General features: G+C 48.1%; 1 protein-coding gene across 4 annotated transcripts in view; it reads left to right on the top strand.

Annotated features, from left to right (window-relative positions):
• The window catches only part of LOC142490008 (uncharacterized), a 134,229-nt gene that overhangs the window by 12,046 nt on the left and 101,003 nt on the right, over positions 1 to 21,180 (top strand). For all 4 annotated transcript variants that reach the window (XR_012799976.1, XM_075591764.1, XM_075591765.1 and 1 more), the window contains one exon: positions 105 to 146. The gene's annotated coding sequence lies outside the window, so the exon portion shown is untranslated. The remainder of the gene's footprint in view (positions 1 to 104; positions 147 to 21,180) is intronic.

Raw genomic sequence — 21,180 nt, 5'->3', positions numbered from 1 at the left:
TGGGTGGGTCAGGCCAGTCCAGAAAAACCGTTACACATATATAAGGTACACAGGAACATACAGGTGGGCCAAGTGATCCTCTAACGCGTTATTTACCCCTGCAGGAGATGCACGCGACTTGGAGCTTATGCTGATGGTCACACACAGTGAGTACTATCTTCTGCTATCATGATTTATTCATCTTTCTGCTCTCTTGGACTGTTACATTGGGCTTAGGATTGCCATCAAGACTGAGAAGTGTATAAACTCAGGGTCCTTTTTTTGTGTTGTTCTTCAAATATCGAGCAAAAAGCGACCATTTACTGAAGCAATGTCGATGCAGTGAAACTTCCCGCTAGTATACAGTGTCCCTCCTATCACGAGAGAGAAGGTACCTCCCTTACCAGCTCTCCTTACACAGTGTCCAATATGGCATCTAAATCCAACATTCCTTGCCTTGACGGCATGGAGATTGAGAGGTGGATACGTAACAAAACTAAGGATTGTCGGACAAATTGTAGAAAGCAATCTACATTACAGACAAAATATACTGTACCATAGGATATGGAACGTCTTTTCCAATTGTGTCGCTAGGCTTAGATCTGGCGGAAGCCTAGTCTCCATATGTATTTTTATTTTTTAGCAGAGTGGATATGACAAAGGCTTTAAAGCTGCAGACCAAGCAATATCCTACATGTGTGGTTTTTTAATAAATCAGTTATGTACTATGAGAAAATTGTTATAGCATTTTTTTTTTAAATCAACTCTAAATTAAATTTTTAATGTATTATAATGTAACAAGCATTTTTTGTTTCTATAGCAACCATTTACAAAGTCACGTCCCCTTCCTATTCTGAAATGAGCTCTGGCACATCCCTTTTTGAGCCCTGCCTTTCTTTAGCAGTGCACCAATTGTATATCATGACTGCCTGGTCACCTGATCTTCCCCACAGAACTTTGCATCTTTGGTCCTCTTCTGCTGCACTGACAGCCATTTAGTGAACCCCCGAGCCGAATCTTCGCCGATCGATCGGCAACTTGGCTAAATACTTATTGTGTGGATTGTATTGATGCACATATTAAAGGGGGAAAAGATAAATGAAATAAAATAAAAAAAACTACAGCCTGGACTGCTGCTTTAACCTTAAAGTCCAAGTTACAGCCTTAGGGGTTTTCTTCATTACCTTATTAGCTAATGACGAGGATCTTTTTTTTATTTCCTCAAAGCAGTCGAGAAACTCGGACCAACTTCAGCCCCTAGTGACTGCTTGGGACTTAAATATTTTTTGGGAGGCATTATCTTCCGTTCCTTATTAACCATTACTTCAGCTTTCAGATAAATGGCTTACCCTCAAAGCAGTATTCCTTACAGCTATAACTTCAGCCAGAAGAATTGAAACGTTGCAGGCATTATCTTGTAAAGCACCTTATTTCATGGTACACCAAGATAAAATAATCATGCGACCTAGACTAGCAGAACAATAGTTGTTGTACTGTTCTCCGGTAACAGAAGAGGCAGCCATGCCTGTATCTCTTCCATTGCTAGATGGATCAAGCTATGTATCCAAGAGGCTAATAAGCTTACTCACTTGGATTGTCCATTAGTGATTTTTACATGATTAGTTTGGAGACTGAAAATGATCTCTATGTATCTTCTTACCATATTGACAGGAGTTTCTCTCCTGCTTGTATGTAAATGTGGGTTGAATACCCAGTCTGAATTAAAATGTCACTGTTGCGTGCCTCTCCTGTGTCTGTATCTAAGCACTGTGTACATGCTAATGTTTGAATTGCTGGTATTCAGAATGCCAAAGCCCGTGCTTATGTCATCGCGGCTCAGTAAGAAGCTGCTGCCTCTGAAGGATTATTTTCCTTCTGTCAGACATGAATTTGTGAAATGTCATGAATGTGGTTTGATGAATTATCAGAGGAGATTCCCACTTTGACGAAAGACAGTGGCGTGGTTTGCAGGTTAAATTGAGATTATTGGGGTCTGTATTTTAATCAAATCAGTCAAGGATAAGTATTTTTAAATATCTTTATTTATGTAGCGCCATCCATGTACATAGCACTTTACAGCAGTAACACACGTGACCTAATCGGAATAAGCGCTTTATACATAATTTGGGAAAGGAGTCCCTGTCCTGAAGAGCTTACAATCTAAGTTTGAAACATCTGATGTTTCTGTGGAAACCAAATACTTTGTAGGATTTTTACAACCTGTATCGTATTTAATTTACAAAACTGAGAATTTTACATGTAAATGGTCTGTCCCCCCTATCCTTTCGTTATTCGTTTGTATAGTGAATATAATCGGAAAAAAATACTGTGAAAAAGCGCTAAAGTGTCTACAAATAAATTAGTGTTTAAACAGTGATAAACTCTTACATAAGAATAGGCTGCCTGGTAACTACTGCCCTGTACAGACAGAATCAGAACAAACAACAAAATAACCTGGCGCCAAATATTGTCCAATAATGATAGGTCCTGCGATCTGCAGTGGATATGCACAAGTGCTTGCAGATCATGAAACGAGAAAAAAAGAGAAGGGACAATATATAGCGTACAACTGCTGGGTAACGTCAGCCAACACTAAGGACAAAACATACAAACTCTTAGTAACAGACTAAAAAATAAATTTAATAAAAATAAGGAACTATGTCATTAAAAACAAAGACCACAGAACTGACAATGGAGGACGGCTGCTCATCCCGTGATGTAAAAGGTACACGAACCTCACCGCTCGATCACACGGATGGAATTGCAAGACCTGCAAAGTGCTGTAGGCAGTCCAGAGGGTGACTATTGACACCCGCCCTACGCGTTTCGTAGAACTAATTCTACTTCCTCAGGAGATAATTAGCTAATTACCTTTTACATCACGGGCACACGCGCGTGGGGGCGCACTAGCTGCCGGGGGGAGAGGAGGAGCAGTGAGGGAGGAGGAGTATCTCCACGCGGTGTCGGCATGAGTGCCCCAGTGAGCCTGCTTCCCCCACCGGCGCTTCCCCGTGAGTGACATCAGGCTATTCCGGCGACAGCACCAGTGTCACAGAGTAGAGCTCTGTTGGAACTTTTCCTGATGTTGACTGGACATTTACCTCTATCCACCACCGCTCGTTGTCACCCTGCTTCTTGTAAGTAGGGTTTTAATTTTACCAACTCCGGATGAGCAGCTGTCCTCCATTGTCAGTTCTGTGGTCTTTGTTTTTAATGACATAGTTCATTATTTTTATTAAATTTATTTTTTAGTCTGTTACTATGAGTTTGTATGTTTTGTCCTTAGTGTAGGCTGACGTTACCCAGCAGTTGTACGCTATGTTTTGTCCCTTCTCTTTTTTTTGTCGTTTCATGATATGCAAGTGTCACGGTAGTGCTGCCCGCAGACCAGACCCGTCCCAAGACTGAGGTGGAAAGTATAATACCACGCACCCGCAGCAGAGGGGCGTGTCCGGAGTGTGGTAGTAGTTGCCAGGCCAGGAGTCTTTAGTAAGGTGACCAAAGATACTTGCCGTGTCCGGAGGTAGAAGAATCGTGGTGATTGCCGTAGCTAGGGGTCGAGGGTGCCAGAGGTCCGGGAGGTAGAGGAGCGAGCCGAGATCGAAGGGCGGAGAGAGACTGCGTCGTGAGGAGTAAGCCGGGGTCCAGAGCCAGAGGAGGAGTTGAAAGCCAAGCCGGGTCAAACCTGAAGAATACGAAGAACAAGAGCACACACGAATACTAGCCAAACTAGCAGAAGCTATGCAGAGCAATGATTCCCAGGGAGAACAGGGGTAATATATGTTGAGGGACCAATCAGGGAAGGAGGCAGAGCGGGGGGGTGCCGTGGAGCGCCTTGTGACTGGTGCAGGCTGTGATCCTTGCCTGTGATCAGCTGTGGAGTGTGAGAGCAGGAGCGGGGCTGCAGCTGTACACGGGGGGCGTGGCTAGAAGGCCGGAGGAGTGAATAAATTACTGCCGGAGGCGTGCGCTGTGTAAGATCCTCCTGCGCGCGCCCCGACAAGATGTCGGACGCAAGAACCGGCGTCGGGCGAGATTGCCGGGTCCCACGCCGAGAACACGTCAGCGGGGAGTGAGGGTCGGCAGCAACGACCTCCGAGGCAGGTAAGGAGGTGTTGCGTGAGCCCTGCTTCCTGACAGTACCCCCCCCCCTCGAGAATTGTACTCTGGACAATCCTTCCAAGGCTTTAACGGATACTCCTTGTTGAAGCGTTTTAATAGTGTAGGGGCTTGAATATGACCTCGAGGAAGCCAGGTGTGTTCCTCCGTACCGTAGCCCTTCCACTGTACGAGAAACTGGACCTTCCCCATTGAGAGACGTGAGTCCACTATAGGCCCGGGCCATAGAGGCATGAGGCGATCCGAACCGCGCTGACGCTGAGGCTCGCCTGCTGAAATCTGGGCGATTTCATGCCCATACAGGCGAGCCAGCAGGCGCGATCGGAGCCGGGGGGAGCTGGTTGGAGGCGGGGCAGTGACGTCGCTGGGCCAATCGCCTGCGACGCACTGACGTTGACGTCACGGCGCCAACGTCACGGCGCCGTGACGTCGACACTGCTGTGCTGTGATTTGAGGTTTTCAGCCGACAGCGCGCTGAAAAACAGCTTGGCGCTCGGCTGAAACCTCCAACTCTTCAGCACGCCTGCGGACGCTCGCGTGAGCCCCCTCTCAAGGCATCCTCATTGAGGATGCTGGGGCTCAGCGCGGAGCGTCCGCACGCCTCAGCACGGCCTGTCCTTCCATGGACTCGGCCATAGACTGTATTTCGTACTCCTCGTGTCCTTGAACAATCACAGGGTCGGGTCTACGAGTATAATCTGGAAAGAGAGTACTCTGTACAAAAGGCTTCAATAACGAGGTATGAAAAATGTTGGATATCTTCATTGCTGGTGGAAGTTGTAGACGGAAGGAGACAGGGTTAATTTGTTCCAGTATGGAAAAAGGTCCCAGAAATATAGGTGCCAATTTTGGGGTAGGAGTTTTTAGACGAATATTTTTTGCCGAAAGCCAGACCTTATCCCCTGGCTTGTATCTGGGAGAAGCTTGGCGATGTCAATCAGCCTGGAGTTTGAACCTTCCTGCAGCCTCCTGGAGAGATGACTGAACCTTGGTCCAAGAGTCCTGAAGTAAAGAGATCCGTTCGTCGGCAGCTGGCACTCCTGAGGGAGTATTGGAGATGGTAAGACGAACAGGATGGAATCCGTAATTTATAAAAAATGGAGATTCGCGGGTAGACTCGTTCTTCATGGAATTGATAGCAAACTCTGCCAAGGCAGCAGTTTCGACCAGTTATCTTGGGTCACAGACACAAAACAACGCAGATATTGCTCGAACGTCTGGTTGACTCTCTCCGTTTGTCCATTTGTTTGAGGATGATATCCTGAGGAAAAGGATAGTGAAATTCCGAGTCTTTTGGAGAAGGCTCGCCAGAACCTGGATACAAATTGGGAGCCCCTGTCCGAAACTATAGAAGTGGGAATCCCATGAATCCGAAAATTCTCCTTGGAAAAAATGTCCGCGAGGATGGGTGAGGTGGGTAGGCCCTTGAGGGGAATAAAGTGTACCTGTTTAGAAAAGCGATCAATTACTACTAAGATGGTGTTCATCCCTCTAGATCTTGGTAACTCAACAATAAAGTCCATAGACATATGGGACCAGGGGCGTTCCGGAATGGGTAAAGGCAAAAGTAAGCTGGAGGGTTTTTGTCGAAGGGCTTTGCTCTGAGCGCAAGTAGGGCAGGCGCTGGTGAATTCCCGGATGGTACTAACCATATTAGGCCACCAAAAGGTGCGTTGGATAAGATCCAGGGTTTTTCGGAAGCCGGGATGTTCTGCAGAGCGCGCAGAATGACCCCACTCTAAGATTTTGGGACGAAATTCATGAGCAGCATACAACCTCCCTTCTGGTACCTCTAAACCACCCAGAATGTTTCTTTGAGCCCTAAGGATCTTGTCCAGAATGTTGAATGAGGCCGCAGAAATTTTAAGTCCCTTGGGCAGAATAGTCTCAGGAACTTCTTCGGGTCTCTCCTCCGGGGAGAACTGTCTGGATAAAGCGTCCGCCTTTACGTTCTTGGTGCCCGGGATGTATGATAGGGTGTAGTTAAACCTGGAGAAGAAGAGTGACCAGCGAGCCTGGCGGGAGCCCAGGCGACATGCAGTCTCAATATAAAGAAGGTTCTTATGGTCAGTAAGAATAGAAATTGGCTCTCTAGACCCCTCCAGAAGGTGTCTCCACTCCAGAAGAGCCATCTTAATAGTCAACAATTCTCTATTGCCCACATCGTAGTTCTTCTCAGTAGAGGAAAACATTTTTGAGAAAAAACCGCAGGGGTGCAACTGGTCTTGCGGGGAAGATCTTTGAGAGAGCACGGCTCCTGCACCGCAATCCGATGCATCAACCTCCAGGATAAAGGGCAGACTCGTGTCAGGATGTCGAAGAATAGGGGCGGAAACGAATGTACGTTTTAAAGTTTCGAAGGCTGAGGCTGCCTCAGGAGACCAAACTGAGGGGTCGACTCCTTTTTTTGTGAGAGCGGTGATGGGTGCAATTATGGTAGACAAATTCCGAATAAACCTTCGATAGTAATTCGAAAAGCCTAAAAAACGTTGAATAGCCTTGAGGGAATTGGGCTGTTGCCAGTTGAGAATGGCTTTGAGTTTCTCGGGGTCCATAGAGAAACCCTTGTTCGAGATGTATCCAAGAAAGGGCGTAGAGGACAGATGAAAGAGGCATTTTTCCATTTTGGTGTACAAGTGATTGGAACGGAGACGGAAAAGGACGAGCCTGGTGTGTCGAATGTGATCCTGGAGATTGCTGGAAAAGATGAGAATATCATATAGGTATACGATAACAAAATAATTGAGTACGTCTCGAAAAATTTCATTTATGAAGTCCTGAAAGACCGCTGGGGCGTTACAGAGCCCGAAGGGCATCACCAAGTATTCGTAGTGATCGCTACGTGTATTGAAGGCGGTCTTCCATTCGTCACCCTCCTGAATACGAATAAGGTTGTACGCCCCCCGGAGGTCCAATTTCGTGAAGATCTTAGCCCCCCTGGAGTCTATCAAACAGTTCGGATATGAGAGGGAGAGGGTACCGGTTCTTGACCGTGATCCGGTTGAGACCCCGATAGTCGATGCACGGTCGGAGAGAGTTGTCCTTCTTTTTAACGAAAAAAAACTCGGCACCGGCAGGGGAGGATGAATGGCGTATGAAGCCCTTCTCGAGGTTTTCACGGATGTATTCGTCCATGGCCTTGGTCTCTGGAACGGAGAGAGGATAGGACTTGGATCTAGGAAGTGTGGCGCCAGGAATCAGGTCGATAGGACAGTCGTAGGACCTGTGGGGGGGGGGCAAAACTTCAGCTCTAGTCTTGCAAAAGACGTCCAGGAAATCGGAGTAGACCTCTGGTAGGTTGATCTTGGGAATTGACGGAACCGTAATCCCAGCGTGTTGCATGAGAGGAATGGTGCTAGAGATGAGTAACTCCTTCGGTTTAGGTGCCCATTCTATAGGAGTGCGCGCCCTCCAGTCAATACGGGGATTGTGCTGCTGGAGCCAGGGTAGGCCAATGGTTACCTGGGTCCCGGGGGAATGAATCACATCCAACGTAAGGGTTTCAGTGTGGCCATCGGTGGAAGATAAGGTGAGGGGAATCGTCTCGAGGGAAATGAAGGCCGGGTTCAAAGGTCGACCGTTGATCCCTTCTAGTCCGATGGGTACTCTCTTCCTAATGAGTGGAATATTATTAAGCTTCGTGAATTCCTGATCCACAAAGTTCCCACCTGCTCCGGAATCAACAAAGGCGGCCGCAGAGGCGCGAAATGAAGGGCCCAAAAGAGTGACCGGAATGAAAAGCTTCTTGGGGAGCTCATCACTGGAAAAGGGACAGGGAGAAATGGCACCCAGGGAGAGCCCCTTTATACTCACTGGGTGGAGTCGTTTCCCGGACGCAGGGGACAATTCCGAATCCGGTGTTCAGGAAATCCGCAATAGAAGCACAACCCACGGTCCCTTCGGAGTTGTTGTATCGGTGGGCGGGTCTGTTGAGTCCCCAGTTGCATGGGCTCCGGAGGTTCCAGGGCTGGGAACCGGGATGACTGAGATCTTGGAACCGGAAAAAACCTAGGAAAGGGGTGACCAAAGGCACAAAACGAGGACGTTGGCGTTCGGAGCGTCGTTCCTGGAGGCGCTGATCCATCCTAATAGCCTGAGCAATCAATTCCTCCAACGCTCCTGGCCTGGGATGAGTGGCGAGTTTGTCCTTTACTGTATCCGATAACCCCTGCCAGAAGACGGCGATGAGTGCCTCCTGGTTCCAACGGGTCTCAGCTGCTAGGGTCCGGCATTCCAGAGCATATCTGGCCACGAAACAGTGCCCCTGTGACAAAAGAAGGGAAGAAGAGGCCGTATCCTGACGTGCGGGAGTGTCAAACACCTGCTGAAACTCCAGACGAAAGAGAGCATAGTCTTGGGTTATCTCTGGCCGTAATTCCCAAATCGGAGAAGCCCACGCCAGGGCGCCACCAGTCAAGAGGAAGTACACATACGCCACTTTCTTACGTCCTGTGGTGAACTGAAGAGGCGCCATCTCGAATTGGATCTCACACTGGTTTAGGAATCCGCGGCAGGCCTGCGGATCGCCAGCGTAGGGTTTCGGTGCGGGTATCTTGGTCTCGGGTGTGGCTGCGCCAAGAGATCCGGGCTGAGACGGGGAGGAAACGCCAGGTGGTGCACCCTGGAGAAAAAGGTTGGTTAGCCGTTAAGATAGGTCAGAGATCTGGGTAGACATGGTTTGGTTCTGTACCACCAGTGCCGAGAGAATTTGGTCTAAGGTAGGTTCATCAGTCTCGATCTGGTCTGCGTCGGTTGGGCTCTGCATAATGTCACGGCAGTTCTGCCCGCAGACCAGACCCATCCTAAGACTGTGGTGGAAAGTATAATACCACGAACCCGCAGCAGAGGGGCGTGGCCGGAGTGTGGTAGTAGTTGCCAGGCCAGGAGTCTTTAGTAAGGGGACCAAAGGTACTTGCTGTGTCCGGAGGTAGAAGAATCGTGGTGATTGTCGTAGCCGGGGGTCGAGGGTGCCAGAGGTCCGGGAGGTAGAGGAGCGAGCCGAGATCGAAGGGCGGAGAGAGACTGCGTCGTGAGGAGTAAGCCGGGGTCCAGAGCCAGAGGAGGAGTAGAAAGTCAAGCCGGGTCAAACCTGAAGAATATGAAGAACAAGAGCACACATGAATACTAGCCCAACTAGCAGAAGCTATGCAGAGCAATGATTCCCAGGGAGAACGGGTAATATACGTGGAGGGACCAATCAGGGAAGGAGGCAGAGCGGGGGTGTGCCGTGGAGCGCCTTGTGACTGGTGCAGGCTGTGATAAGCTGTGGAGTGTGAGAGCAGGAGCGGGGCTGCAGCTGTACATGCGGGCGTGGCTAGAAGGCCGGAGGAGTGAATAAATTACTGCCGGAGGCGCGCGCTGTGTAAGATCCTCCTGCTCGCGCCCCGACAAGATGTCGGACGCAAGAACCGGCGTCGGGCGAGATCGCCGAGTCTCACGCCGAGAACACGTCAGCGGGGAGCGAGGGGCGGAAGCAACGACCTCCGAGGCAGGTAAGGAGGTGTTGCGTGAGCCCTGCTTCCTGACAGCAAGCACTTGTGCATATCCACTGAAGATCGCAGGACCTATCATTATTGGACAATATTTGGCGCCAGGTTATTTTGTTGTTTATAGTGAATTTAATACTATTGTTCGCCACACAGATAAAATGCGTACAAATAAGTATCTGATGAGCATCAATTTCAGAAGACTCTGTAAAAAATAAAAATGCATTGTTTTCCACAGGTCCTAAATAAGTAAACATTTCATTTTAAGGAAAACCAACTGCATCGACACATTGGCGAGAAAAGGTTTGTGAACCCCCTTAGGATTTTCACACATTTCAAGCCTAAAATGTTATTAGATCTTAATTGAAGTCCTAATAATAGATGATTGTTTGTTTGGTGTAGGTTCTCTGGGGTGCAGGATGTTCCAGAGGATATGTGGAAACAAGAAGGAAAGAACATATAGTGTGATACGTTCAAATAAAGCACAAATTGTGCAAGAGAATCTACACCAAACAATGCTCTGAATTGGGTTTCTGAGGAAACCCAGGTTTTTATTCTGTTTGGTTTTTTTAGGCTGCAGGACATTTGTTTCTATTAGAGACATTTCTTCTGACATTTTATTCAATTTATTCACTTTATTGAATTTTGCACTTTATTATTGTTTTGCACGATTTGTGTTACTCATCAATACTCTGTGTGTATGTTTGTGCTTATTGTATACACTTTCTTTCTAATAATAGATGACGATAACCTGATCAAACATATTACGCAAAAACATGATACTACTTCAACATTTATTTACCCACAAATGATTGAACATTAAATATCCGTGTGGGAAAAAAGTATGTGACCCTTTAGATTCAGGCCCTGGTGACACCCCCTTGAGCAGCTATGACTTAAATTAAGAGATTCCTGCAACTGTGTTACGCCGGTGGTGCCCGCAGACCAGACCCATCCCTTATACTGAGGTGGGGACGTATATGAGCACGCACCCGCAGCAAAAGGAGCGTGTCCGGAGTGTGGTGTTTTAGGCGTTGCCAGGCCAGGGGGTGTTAGCTTTAGCAATACTTGCCGGTACCGGTAAAGAAGTTCCGTAGTCGCTGCCGTTAGCCAAGGTCAGGGATTGGAGAATTCCGGAAGGTCGGTGTCCAAGGAGGGATCGAGAGCCAGAGGTTGACATCCGCAAGCCAAGTCGTGTCCTGAGTAATAAAAGAGAGAAAGTGCCAGAGTAGACATCCGCAAGTGGAGACTATGTCGAGCGATGTGGAAATGGCAGGACAGGCATAATATAGTGAGACTGGTGAATAGGAAGAGTGGGCAGACCTGGAGAAATGCATGGAGCTGTCCTGGATAGGTTGCCTAAAGAGGAATACAGGTGAGCAGTCTTTATGCCTGATTGACTTCTGTGAGAGTGTTGGGGGCGGGCCTCACTGCAGGAGCAGTGAATAAATTAAAGGGCTCTGACGCGCGCTCTGTAACAGGAGAAAGCGCGCGCCCGTGTACAGAGGCAGCCGCCATAGCTCGAGCCGCTTGCGGCTCAGCAACCGCCCGCCGGGGACGAAGAGGGAGTCCCCCAACCATAGCAACCGGACGGGGCTGACAAAGGGGGCGCCCGCAATAGCAGCCGGGACATGAGGTGAGGGGAGGTCACGCCGCGGCCGTCGTGACCCCCGGATCCTCACAGTACCCCCCCCCCTCTCAGGGTCGGCCTCAGGACGATCCTGCCAGGGTTTAGACGGAAACTTCTTTCGAAAACGTTTAAGAAGTCCAGGTGCATGGATGTCTTTAAAGATACCCATGATCTCTCTTCGGGTCCAAAACCCTTCCAATGGACCAGGAATTGAACCTTACCTCTCGAGAGGCGGGAATCTAGTATGGCTTGGACCTCATACTCTTCGTTGCCCTGTATGATAATTGGTCTCAGAGTGTGGTCCGGAAAGAGAGGGCTGGAAATGAAGGGCTTGAGAAGAGATGTGTGAAAAACATTAGGGATTCTCATGCTGGGAGGTAGTTGAAGACGGAAGGCCACCGGGTTTACCTGCTCCACGACAGGAAATGGCCCCAAAAACCTCAGTGCCAATTTAGGGGAAGGAGTTTTGAGGTGGATATTCTTTGTAGATAACCAAACCTTGTCCCTTGGTTTGTAGTTGGGTGCAGGTTGGCGACGACGATCAGCCTGGATCTTAGAAGATAGGGAGGCTTTTTTGAAGTGCCGATTGGATTCTAGCCCAAGAGTCCTGTAGGAGGGAGATGTGTTCATCCACAGCTGGAACTCCGGAGGAGATATTGGAAATGGGTAGGCGAGCCAGTTGAAAGCCGTAATTAATAAAGAAAGGAGTCTCACCAGTGGATTCATTCCTGGAGGAATTAAAGGCATACTCAGTAGTATGAGTATACTCATGAGTATACTCATACTCAGAGTAATTCCGCCCAGTCATCCCGTGAATCAGAGACAAAGCATCTTAAATACTTCTCGAGAGATTGGTTAACCCTCTCGGTCTGTCCATTAGATTGGGGGTGATATCCCGAAGAGGAGGAGGAAGCAATACCCAGTCTTTTGGTGAAGATCCTCCAGAATTTGGAAACAAATTGAGAGCCACGATCCGACACGATGGATGTGGGTATGCCATGGATCCGAAAAATCTCTTTGGAGAAGATATTGGCTAGGGCGGGTGAGGAGGGTAATCCTTTGAGAGGAATAAAATGTGCCCTCTTGGAAAACCGATCCACCACTACTAGAATGGTGTTCATGCCATTCGACCTAGGCAACTCAACAATGAAGTCCATGGATATGTGTGACCAGGGGCGCTCAGGAATGGGTAAAGGTAAAAGAAGACCATGGGGTTTCTGACGAAGAATTTTATTACGTGCACATACCAGACTGGCCCGTGTAAATTCGAGAGTGGATTTGGCCATATTGGGCCACCAGAAGGTGCGACGGATGAGATCCAAAGTTTTCTTGAATCCTGGATGTCCTGCCGTGCGGGAAGCATGCCCCAATCGAGTATCTCAGGAATGAACTTGGGTTCTACGTACAAGGTGTCCTTCGGAACCTCAAGACCAGTCGGAATGTGTCTTTGAGACTTGATGATTTTTTCAAGATTCTTGAACGCAGCGACTGCGAGGATCCTTTGTTTAGGAGGATGGACTCGGTGGTCTTTTCCGGTCTCTCTTCAGAAGAGTATTGTCTATAGAGGGCATCTGCCTTGACGTTTTTGGTGCCGGGAATGTATGACAGAATAAAATTAAACCCGGAGAAAAATAACGACCAGCGGGCTTGGCGGAGACCTAAGCGGCGGGCATTCTTGATGTACAACAGGTTTTTATGGTCCATGAGAATCGTGAATGGCTCTTTTGACCCCTCCAGAAGATGCCTCCACTCTTGAAGAGCTAATTTGACAGCCAAAAGTTCCCTATTTCTAAATTTAGCATAGGTTGAACTTGATGGACCTACGTCTTTTTTCAACCTCATCTACTATGTAACTATGTAACTATTGCCCACATCATAGTTTCTCTCCGCTGGAGAAAACGTCTTAGAGAAGAACCCGCAAGGGTGAAGTTTGTCCTGGGGAGAAAATCTCTGGGGTAGAACCGTGCCAGCCCAACAGTCCGAAGCGTCAACCTTTAGGGTGAATGGAAAATTAATGTTCGGATGTCGGAGGATGGGAGCAGAGACGAAAGCTTGTTTCAATGTTTTGAAAACCGTGACTGCCTCGTGAGACCAAGATGAAGGATCTGCACCTTTTTGGGTCAGTGCCGTGATCGGAGCGATGATGGTGGAAAAGTTGCAAATAAATTTCCGGTAATAGATATAGAAAACCCTAAAAATCGCTGAATAAATTTGAGGGATTCGGGTTGCGGCCAATCCACTACGGCTTTAAGTTTCTCTGGGTCCATGGCCAAGCCCCTGTTTGAGATAATGTACCCAAGAAAGGAAGTGGAAGACTGGTGAAAAAGGCATTTCTCCATTTTGGCAAACAACCGGTTCTCTCGGAGACGAGAGAGCACAAACTTCGAATGGATGATATGGTCCTGTAGGTTCTTTGAAAAAATAAGGATGTCATCCAGATAGACGATTACAAAACGGTTAAGGACATCCCGAAAGATATCATTGATAAAGTCCTGAAAAACCACCGGCGCATTGCATAAACCGAAGGGCATCACAAGATATTCGTAGTGCCCGCTACGGGTGTTGAAGGCAGTTTTCCATTCGTCGCCCTCCCGGATGCGAATGAGATTATATGCCCCACGAAGGTCAAGCTTGGTAAAGAGGTTGGCCCCTTGAAGTCTATCAAAGAGCTCAGAGATGAGTGGGAGTGGATAACGATTCTTCACCGTAATGTGGTTCAGGCCCCGGTAATCTATACACGGTCTGAGAGTCCCATCCTTCTTCTTAACGAACGAACGCGGGAGAGTTGGAATGACGTATAAAGCCCCGCTTCAACTTCTCGCGAATATATTCATCCATGGCTTCCGTCTCGGGCAAAGAGAAGGGGTAGGATTTGGACTTGGGCAAGGTGTATCCAGGTACCAGGTCAATCGGACAGTCGTATGGACGATGAGGGGGTAGGAGCTCAGATTGCGATTTGCTAAAAACATCCAAAAAATCCACGTATGGGGAGGGTAAATCACTCTTAGGACTGGATGTGTTAGCTAGTAATTGAGACGGACGTACAGTAGATGAAGAAGATTCCTCTGACCTTGACCTCCATACAATGGGATTAGGAGATACCCAATCGATGTCTGGATTGTGCTTCTGCAACCAGGGCAGGCCAAGAGTGACCGGTGTACCAGGAGCATGAATCACGTCAAAGTCCAAGGTCTGCTTGTGGGAGTGAGAAGAAAGGGTGATGGGGCCGGTCTCCAAGGAGATATATGCCGGGGTGAGCGGCCGATTATCAATCCCGACCAAGGCAACGGGGAACTTCTTCTTAGAGAGTGGGATCTGATTCTGTTAAGAGAAGGTCTGGTCCACGAAGTTCTCTCCTGCGCCGGAATCGATAAATGCTGCTGTGGAGGTGCGGAAAGTAGGACCAGAGAGAGAAACGGGAATGGTCAATTTTTTTGGAAGTTCCCTCCTGGAAAGGGGACAAGAAGATTTAGCACCCAGGGAGAGCCCCATCGTACTCACTGGGTTTGGTCGTTTCCCAGAGACGGTGGACAGTCATGGGTCCGATGCTCAGAAGATCTGCAATGGTAACACGACTCTCCGGTTGGGCGCAATTGTCGTAAGGGTACCCGAGGGCGCTGGACTCCGAGTTGCACCGGCTCTGGGGCTTCCAGAGCGGGCAGCGGGGAGAAGGCGGGTCCCGGGGTAGTAGAGAACCTGGAGAGAGGAGCACGGAAAGGCGTAGACCGGGGTTGCTGGCGCAGAGCGCGGCGTACCTGAAGACGCTGATCCAAACGAGTGGCTTGGGAGATAAGGTCCTCCAGAAGTCCTGGCCTGGGTTGAGAAGCAAGTTCGTCCTTCACAGAGTCTGATAAGCCTCTCCAGAAGACAGAGACTAAGGCCTCCTGATCAGATCGCGTCTCAGCTGCTATGGTCCTGAACTCCAAGGCGTATTGGGCCACATTGGACGTCCCTGTGAAAGCTGCAGCAGGGAGTCAGAAGCAGTCTCTTGGTGTGCTGGGGTATCGAAGCCCTGTCGAAAGTCTCGTCTAAAGGCTGTGTAATCTCTGATAATACTGGGACGCAGTTCCCAGATCGGGGAGGCCCATGCCAGTGCGTTACCTGTGAGCAGGCTGTAAACATAAGCCACCTTTTTACGACCAGTGGAATACTGCTGCGGGGCCATCTCGAACTGGATCTCGCATTGATTGAGAAAACCACGACAGGCATGCAGATCCCCTGCGTACGGCTTCGGGGCCGGAATCTTCGGACCTGGGGACGAAGTGGATACCGGATCTGACTGCGCCGGCGGTACAGCCGCAGGTGGTGCCTGAAGAGAAAGGTCCTGTACCTGTTGGGAGAGGAGAGCCACTTGATCCGTTAAGGCCTGGATTTGTTGGTACATGGCCGTCATCATAGAGGCCATGTCAGTCTGGTATGCGTCTTGTGGGCTCGACATAATGTTACGCCGGTGCTGCTTGCGGACCAGACCCGTCCCTTATATTGAGGTGGGGACGTATATGAGCACGCACCCGCAGCAAAAGGAGCGTGTCCGGAGTGTGGTGTTTTAGGCGTTGCCAGGCCAGATGGTGTTAGCTTTAGCAATACTTGCCGGTACCGGTAAAGAAGTTCCGTAGTCGTTGCCGTTAGCCAAGGTCAGGGATTGGAGAATTCCGGAAGGTCGGTGTCCAAGCAGGGATCGAGAGCCAGAGGTTGACGTCCGCCAAGTCGTGTCCTGAGTAAATAAAGAGAGAAAGTGCCAGAGTAGACATCCGCAAGTGGACACTATGTCAAGCAATGTGGAAATGGCAGGACCGGCATAATATAGTGAGGCTGGCGAATAGGAAGAGGGGGCAGACCTGGAGGAATGCATGGAGCTGTCCTGGATAGGTTGCCTAAAGAGGAATACAGGTGAGCAGTCTTTATGCCTGATTGACTTCTGTGAGAGTGTTGGGGGCGGGGCCTCACTGCAGGAGCAGTGAATAAATTAAAGGGCTCTGACGCGCGCTCTGTAACGGGAGAGGGCGCGCGCCCGTGTACAGAGGCAGCCGCCATAGCTCGAGCCGCTTGCGGCTCAGCAACCGCCCGCCGGGGACTAAGAGGGAGTCCCCCAACCATAGCAACCGGACGGGGGTGGCGAAGGGGGCGCCCCGCAGTAGCAGCCGGGACATGAGGTGAGGGGAGGTCACTCCGCGGCCGTCGTGACACCTGGATCCTCACAAACTGCTAGTCAGTCTCTCACATCAGTTTTGAGGAATTTTGGCCCATTCCTCCTTACAGAACTGCTTCAAGTCAGTGACATTTGAGGGCTTCCTTGCATGGACAGCTCCCTTCAGGTCCTGCCACAACATTTCAATGGTGTGTAGGTCTGGACTTTGACTAGGCAATTCTAAAACACGGAATTTCTTCTGCAGCCATTCTTTTGCAGATCTTTTGCTTGTGTGTTAAGGATCATTGTTTTGCTGCATGAACTACTTTAGTGTCCGCTTCAGCTTACAGATGGATGGCCTGACATTCTCCTCTAGAATCTTCTGATTACAATGCAGAATTCATGGTTTTATCATGATGGCAAACTGCCCAGGTCCTGAGACAGCAAAGCAGCCCCAAACCATCACATTCCCACCACCATGCTTGACGATTGGGATGAGGTTCTTCCGTTTGAACGCAGTGTTTGGTTTTCGCCAAACATAATGTTTCTCATTGAGACCAAAAAGTTCTACCTGTGACTCATTTGTGTAGAGAACGTTGTTCCAGAAGTCTTGTAGATCATCTATGTGCTTTTTGGCGAACTTCATACGGGCAGCAGTGTTCTTTTTACAGAGCAGTGGTTTCCTCTTGGCTCTCCATCCATCCACGAATACCATTCTTGTTCAGTCTTTTTTTGATAGTTGAGTTGTGAACACTCACATTAGCCAAGGCGAGAGTGGCCTGCAGATCCTTGGATGGTACTCTGGGTTTCTTTGTGACTTCTTGGATGATTTGCCGGGTTGTTTTAGGAGAGATTTTGGTAGGATGACCGCTTCTGGGTAGAGTGACTGTGGTCTTGAACTTTCTCCATTTTGTAGATTATCTCTCTGACCGTGGATTGGTGGGGCCCCAAATCCCTAGAAATAGTTTTGTAACCCTTTCTAGATAGATGAGCATCAATAACTGCTTTTCTGAGATTTATTTTGATTGTGGCATGATGTGTTTCCACACACCTGTATGGCGAAGACCAAAGTTTATGATCTTTATATTGCTTCCACCTGAAGATCTACCCAATTATTTAAACACCTGATTCTAATTATTTCCTTTAATTTAGCTGATTAAACCAGGGTTTGACCTACTTTTACCCATACCATACCTATACTGACTCTTAATTACTAATTTTTGTCTAATTCATACATCATTTCGTTTCAAAAGATGTGGAATTGGTTCAAATAAACCTGATTGGAAATGTAAGAAAACACTGTTTTTGATTCAAGAAGGTTATCATGGAAAAACTATGGCATTACCGTAATTATCATTGGAGTTCACAAACTTTTTCGCGTCACTGTATATTTAGTTACAGAACATTTTTGACAATACCGCCAATCACAGGTACAACTCAGAGGAAAATAGTCATTTCCCTGGCTTTGTTTGACGAAAAGGAAGAGATATTTCCTCTTCTCTTACAGAGGACCACCCCATCTTCTTAGTGCCTTATTACCCCTGCTGGGACATTTATAACATTCTAGCAATGCCCTAAAAGACTGAAACTGAGAACTAAGCATCAGTAGCAGATGATGTCTCCTCCCTGGCTTTATTGAAGGGGAGATAAAAGGTGACTTAACCTTCCTTGTGCTGGAGAGGGCTGTGACACTTTGCTTTTGTAGAGGTTAAATATCAGTCTTGCTCCTCTGTCATTCTCAGTTTACAGAACCTCTGCACCAGCCCAATCTGTCCCACCAGATAACATGTTTGTGTTGTGATAGTGGGGTTAGATGGCATGTCTGTGTGTGACCCAGCCATTGTCAGTGGGAGGGTTAGGAGAGATCAGAGAGGAGCATGTGGTGAGGGGAGGCTAGTAGCCACTTAATTGCTGTCAAGGAGCTGATAAGCATTAAAGTGTTAACGGAGCTCTCTCCTGTCTTGATTCCTCACATCATTACCCTGTGCAGAGCTCCCAGCTATTTGATCCAGCAATAGAGGTGACCCGAGAATAGGGATTTAATTACTTGCAGAATATTTTACTAGAAAGCTAGAGCTTTTCCTTTGTGTCTTTTCGATGTGTTAAGGAGGTGGGTACAGTGAAGGATAATGTATAGGTAAAAGTCCCTTGGACTGAGCGAATGAAATATGCAATAGGAGCACAAACAGATAATTATTTTTGGTTCAGGCACTGGCCTCTGAAGTAGGTTATGCTATCATTTTTTTTTTAATAGAAGTGCTGCATATATAGCGAAGCCAAGTTCAATACAGAAACCGTACCCTCTATCCAACATAGAGAGGGTGCAGTAGCGCACAGATGTACCAAATTGCATTCAATGAAGTTATACACACACACACACACACACACACACACACACACACACACACACACACACACACACACACTGGATTGGCCAGTGCCACCCTCTGAGCTTGGCACACTGTTACTTGGTATTCCTAGAAGCACTGCTATGACTTTGGCACAGTGTAACATAGCATTCATCTTTGCGTCTGGCAATAGCATTATAGTATTCCTAGACGTAATGCTCTGGATATGAAACATTGTCCCATGATATTCCTGGAGGTAATACTGTGGTTTAAGCATTGTACCGCAATATGACTTGATGTATACTGTACTGTGTAGGTTTTGCACCCACAAAGCACATAACACAATTTCTACAGATACTCTTGTCTCTACGGTACATTACAGCAATATTCTCCTACATGTAATACTATAGGTTTGCATTCATAGTTTTATTTCTATAGGTTTGGCTCCAGTGCTGGAAACCATAGGAGTTAAATTCAGAGGGGCCAGGGGAGGGTTAATATCCCTCCCCCCCCCTCCCCCTCGCCTCACACACAGCTGCAGTGGAAGTAGGGACCCTGCATTGTGCATAGAGCGCCATCTATTGACTGACTATACAGTGCTGTTATGAGCACGCTTGTGCTGGGGTGTGTAGCTTGTCTGTGGCTGGAGCAGTCCTTGTCCTGCCTGAAAATACCAGGACATGTAAACATTTCCACAGGCCGAGTAGCACCAAACCGTGCATGTGGCCTCTCATGGTAGTATGACCAAATGGAAATTTGTGTGTGTGTATATATATATATATATATATATATATATATATATAAATATATACATGTGTGAAAACGAGCGGTAAATCTCAATGTATTACTTCCTGATAAAACATTTTATAAATAAATATTAGTTGGCAGGTGGGGTGAAAAGCCTGAACAGCCACTGCTTATCCTCTACCAGTTGTATAAGTGATGGCTTTACCTGGGAAGAAGTTGCAGAAGGATTGGTCAGGGGTGTCCTGTTAATGACCTGTAGCTGGAGGGGGTTTGTGTAGGTAGGGGGAGGCTGACACTGCTGCTGGCCCTGCCATTCCTATTTGTTACAAGAGTGGCGGGATTGGCAGGTTTACATGTGCAGGTGGGGGAGGCTTGCACTGCTGCTGTCTGTGTATTGTCTGGTGCCCAGGGCTCCCTCCCAACTCTCTGTGAAGTGTGAAATCTGCCCATCTCCTCCTGCTTATGATTTCAGCTGGTAAAGCAGCCTCTCCGCCCGGCTCCCCCCTGCATGTCCCGCCCCATGCATTAAGTGCTGTGTGATGGCGATTAGGGAGGGAGTGTGGCACCATGCCAATGCCGGATGGAATCCGATAGATCAGGGAGATGAAGGAGACTTTTCCCGATGTGACAGAAGAGCGCGCTCGCGCGTCTGCCCACAGCCATGCATCTTTCCTGCTCTCTCGTGGTGCCCGTCTCTTGCTCTTTCTGCGCCTCTCCTTCCATGTCTGTGTGCCCTCACCTCCCCCCTACTAGAGAGCTAGACATACACAAGGGGCAGTCAGGAGAGGGCCATGCCTAGGATGACGAGACGGGCCGGCACGGAGAGCAAAACTCCGACATACCGGAAAAAAAAAGTCACACTGCGGTGAGAGTGTAAGAAAAGCGCAATGGTATAGAAGAGATGAAAGATAGGAGCGAGACAGGGGATGAAAGGAAGAGGTGTAAATAATAGTGAAGGGAGAAACATTGCACCTGAGGAACAAGGGAGTGAGAAAGCTTAGTGATGAAGATCGCTGAACAGCTAGGGAGCACTAAAAGGGAGACAGAGCGAGCCAAGGTTGTGGTATTATATATGTAAATCATATTCTGCTATGCAAATGAGCTGGATATTCATCTCCCCCGGATTCACACACCGACTCCCTGCTAGGTAGCAATAGGTCAGAGAGGAATAAATAATTAATCATCTTTATTGGGGAATGATCTGGTTTTAAGAATCTTGTAATTAACCTATTAGCTGCCGGATGGGCCGCCAGAGCAGCACAGGACGTGTGCGTGCATGGAAACCCGGCAGTGCACGCGTCTCTGCCAGGGAAGCGGTTAAAAGCCCCCTAATTGTTGCTAGAATAAAATGCCGACCATTGGAAGGAGTGAGATGTAAAAGAAGTGAGTGGCAGATACAGTATACAGTATATGTCTCTAACATCTCGCGGAGGAGGTGTGAGCGATAAGTGCCTAATGTCTCTGTAGCAGAAGAGGTATGTGTGTCTGCTGCCTCTGAAAGGAGAGGTCCAAGATTGTTGTAAGCAATGAGAGGCTGCCCTGGTGTATCGGTGAGAGGTGGGAGAAATATATTTGACTGTCTGAATGAGAAGTATATGTTCTTGGTATCTCGGTGAGAGGTATTTGTTATTTTCTGCTTGTGGAAAGGGTGGGATGTATGTACTGTGGGAGGAAGAAAAAAAAAGGCACGTCTGTTTGATAGAAGGGGTGAGAGGTATGTGTCCCTGGTGGATCTTTTGGGTG

This window comes from Ascaphus truei, chromosome 3, assembly GCF_040206685.1.
Source record: "Ascaphus truei isolate aAscTru1 chromosome 3, aAscTru1.hap1, whole genome shotgun sequence".
NCBI lineage: Eukaryota > Metazoa > Chordata > Amphibia > Anura > Ascaphidae > Ascaphus > Ascaphus truei.
The sequence above is the reverse complement of the archived record's forward strand: the minus strand, read 5'-3'. Positions and strand labels throughout refer to the sequence as shown.